General features: G+C 47.9%; 1 long non-coding RNA gene across 3 annotated transcripts; it reads left to right on the forward strand.

Annotated features, from left to right (window-relative positions):
• Window positions 1-726: 726 nt before the first annotated feature.
• LOC307229121 lies at window positions 727-2,421 on the forward strand. Of its 3 annotated transcripts, XR_013844111.1 has the most exons (4): window positions 733-776; window positions 883-970; window positions 1,601-1,896; window positions 1,996-2,421. It is a non-coding gene; the product is annotated as an uncharacterized lncRNA (long non-coding RNA). The 3 variants fall into 3 exon arrangements; XR_013844110.1 differs by lacking the exon at window positions 883-970 and having other exon boundaries at window positions 727-776; XR_013844112.1 differs by lacking the exon at window positions 733-776 and having other exon boundaries at window positions 793-970.
• The last annotated feature ends 1,281 nt before the right edge of the window (window positions 2,422-3,702 follow it).

The following is a 3,702-nucleotide window of genomic DNA, read 5'->3' on the forward strand; positions in this document are numbered from 1 at the left end:
AAAAACATCCAAATCCTGCCCCATGGAGGCTTGGACTTCACAATGAATAACGTCTCCATCTATAACATACGTCACACACGTCACTTCCCCTGCATCTCCTCCACACACGCAGGACAATAATAATGTCACGTTTCTTCGCCTTGGAAATATTATTTCACGAAAAAAGAAAAGCAGAGAAAAACAACAAAGAGTGAGACGGAGTGAAAGGAGGGAACCGTGCGAGGGGGGCGAGGCGGGGACGCGAACCCCCGACCCCCACACGTCAACGTCGGGGGCGCCAGCCGGCGTAAGAAGGAGCGTCATTGGTTCGCTTTCATTACGTCATATAAGAACGTACACACCTCCGCCCTCCACCGGTTGTTCTTCCCTTTCTCGTTTTCTTTTTCCATTTTCGACGCCGGGGGATGACGCCATGACTCACAGGGGGAACCGGGTGATGGCGCTGCTATTTTGACCGTTCGACCGAGAGCTGGACGCGGGGTGACGCCGCCCCCTCGCGGCCGAACGGAGGCACTGCAACACCGCAGGGAAGAAGGGCCACTAGAGTACTGCCTTGTTAAAAATCTATTTAGTTGTTGTTTTTTTTTATCATCGCTTTATAATTGACATCATCTCGAAGGTACATCATGATACTTTCGATCCCATAATTTTAGGTTTCTGCCTCAGAGGGATCATACAGGCATAATAAAAACAACATCCAGGCAAGTGACGGGCAGCTCACCGAGCGTAGGACCCATGGCAGCGGGGGGCGGTGAGACGGCTGCTGCTCCCTGAAGGTGAGACAGCTGCGACGGTTTCTCACCTTTATTTATTTTATTTACTATTAATCACCTTTATTTCGAGCAGTATGACGTAAGAAGAGTTTAAACGGATTTTCTTTAGCTGCTGTCTGACGTCACATCCTGTTGGTTCCACGAGCGAGGAGTTCTGCTGAACATGTTGATGCTAACAGGCTAATGCTAATGATGAGGTAACAGAGCATTACACTGCTGCTTAAAGGCTTTGGAACAGGAGGGTTGTGATAATAATAATAATAATAATAATAATAATAATAATAATAACAATAATAACCTTGTTTATACCGCACCTTTCATACACAACATGACGCTCCAATTAGTAATAAAGAAAACAAGCAGAATATATTGAATGGAACTGGGAAAGTTGTTAAACTTTAAGGTGCAGTGTGTAGAATTGACGGAACGGATTTTCCAGAAGTGGGATTTAATGTGCATCCGTACGTTTTAAATAGTGCACGATCACATGGAAATGACAATCCGTGTCTGTTCCCTGAGAATGAGCCTAGTTGCGCCGCCATGTTTCTACAATAGCCAGGAACGGACAAACCGAAAACCGGCTCTAGCGAGGACCGTATGTGTTCAGCGCGCTACTATGTATGAGTTCATTACATGGCAGTGTGTGCTATACTGAGGTCATCAGAATGAACAGTGGGGTTGGAACTGAAAACCTGCCGGAGGGTGTTGTGGAGGGATGTGTTGGAGAACATCAACTTTCGGCTGTAAGTTGTGAAGTGACCTAGTCATCTGTTTGATCCACAGTCCTCTTCTGCGTGTGTTGTGCTTTTCTGCTGTTGTTGTTTTAGCGTTTGAGTGCCTTAAGATCATGGGCGTGCATGAGATCTGGAAGAATTACAAGGTGCTGATTGTGATGGGCACAAGCCTGGGACTGATTCACTGGGGTTGGCACGAGCTGAAGTCAAACCCGCTGCTGCGGAAGGACCGCGACGACTTTATCCCTGAGCCGGGCATCGTGGCGTACGTCTCCCCTCCGCCCGCCACGCCCAGCAAGAGCAAGTAGCCACTCGCCCGTAGCAGGTAGCCCCTCGCCCCGAGCTGGTTGCTGCTTGTCCCGAGCAGGTAGCCGCTCGCCCAGAGCAAGGTAACTTTCTGAGCCAGTAAAACACACTGAATTATATCAGTATGATTAACACCTGAACCACCCAGAGCTTTGACCCCTGTCCACCCCCCCCGCTTCCAGGACGCAGCTGGACTGTGGGGATGAAGCCCCGGAGCTGGCTGAGGAGGAACATCCTATGGGTGGCGGTGGGCTCCTTCCTGGGCGTGCACGCTGCCACATGGCTGCTGCAGAGATGCATGAAGAGCTCCGTACGCTCCGAGGCGGCGCTCAAGGACAGAGCGTCGCAGGACTGAACTGAAGGTTTAACACGGGACAGCTGATCACACACACACACACACACACACACACACACACACACACACACACACACACACACACACACACACACACAGGGGACAAATGGAACCTCGTGAGTCAAGGACGTTATTTTAAAACCTATCCGTCATTTCATGTTGTGTGATAATAATAATAAATCATGTTTTGTTTGTCATCAATAATTAAAAAAGTAAAAAAATAAATGTCCTTGGATGCCACATTCCTGTCATACCTTCAAGTCTCCTGCCTAGTTTTCCCTGTCTGTCAGCCTGTCTCTCTCTCAGCCTGTCTCTCTCTCTCTCTCAGCCTGTCTCGCTGTCGTAGAAATGCAGCAACCATCAAGTCGTTCCTTAAATCTTCTTGATTCTGCCTCTGATTGGGAACCAAAAGATACTGTTCATTCTGTAGCATGGAACTCCAGATCGGCTCCCAGTGTTCCCAGTACAGACACCAGTCTGGGATGACTGGGGGTCTCCCAGTCATCCCAGTAACAGACTGGTTGTACTGGGGGTCTCCCAGTCATCCCAGTAACAGACTGGTTGTACTTGGGGGCTCCCAGCGTTCCCAGTAACAGACTGGTTGTACCGGGGGGGCTCCCAGCGATCTCAGTAACAGACTGGTTGTACCGGGGGGACTCCCAGTGATCCCAGTAACAGACTGTTGTACAGGGGGACTCCCAGTGATCCCAGTAGTGTGCGGTTTCAATAGAATCTCAACGTTGTGATCAGTGTAACATATTTTAACATTGATTTATTGTTATTGGATCATCTCAACACCAACATCTACAGCTACAGTCGGAAGGTGGAGCCGCGGGAATCACCACGATTACATCTTCACTAAACCACGTCACAGCTACGCCGCTGAGACGAGGGGCGCGCAGGAAAACTGGAACGTAAATTAGTATTAAATGCATCTTTGCACCCGCTCGCCCAATCCTATAAGACAATACAGTGGCTGAACACTGATGCATCCCTGTCTGACGTATAACTAAGCAGCGCCCGCAGCGCCATCCGCTGCTCGTGTTCTGTTGGTTCAACAGCGTCGTTAGAGGAATTCAATTCAAATGAAGTTGAACAGGAAGCAGTGGAACGCCCTCAAGTTTCTGCTTCTAATACACTTTACACTGAATGAATAAATAGATCTTTAACACCTTGAAAGACTTAACAGCGTATTTCCCTTCTTTACAGACAAACACTGAGGTAAAAAACATTATTTAACAGCTAATACGCAAATGTTTTCACCTTTCCAGAAAACAGACAAGAAATCATTTGGTGAAAAGCAAAGTTTGATGCAGAGTTCAGGAGTGAAAGTAATAATAAGCAGGTGGAGAACATGGAGTAAACAACATGAAAAACGGCTGTCTGTTAGACTGGCTAACCTGTCTGTGTCTGTATTCAGGAACATGCCTTGTTTTAGAGGAAGCAGATGAGGCCCCGCCTTCACCACGCAGCGGATAGAAAATACAAACTACTCTCAGAACAGTCACAAAAATACTATTTCAAAAAGATCCCA

The sequence above is a fragment of the Zeus faber genome, assembly GCF_960531495.2.
Source record: "Zeus faber genome assembly, chromosome: 4".
In the NCBI taxonomy this organism is placed as follows: domain Eukaryota; kingdom Metazoa; phylum Chordata; class Actinopteri; order Zeiformes; family Zeidae; genus Zeus; species Zeus faber.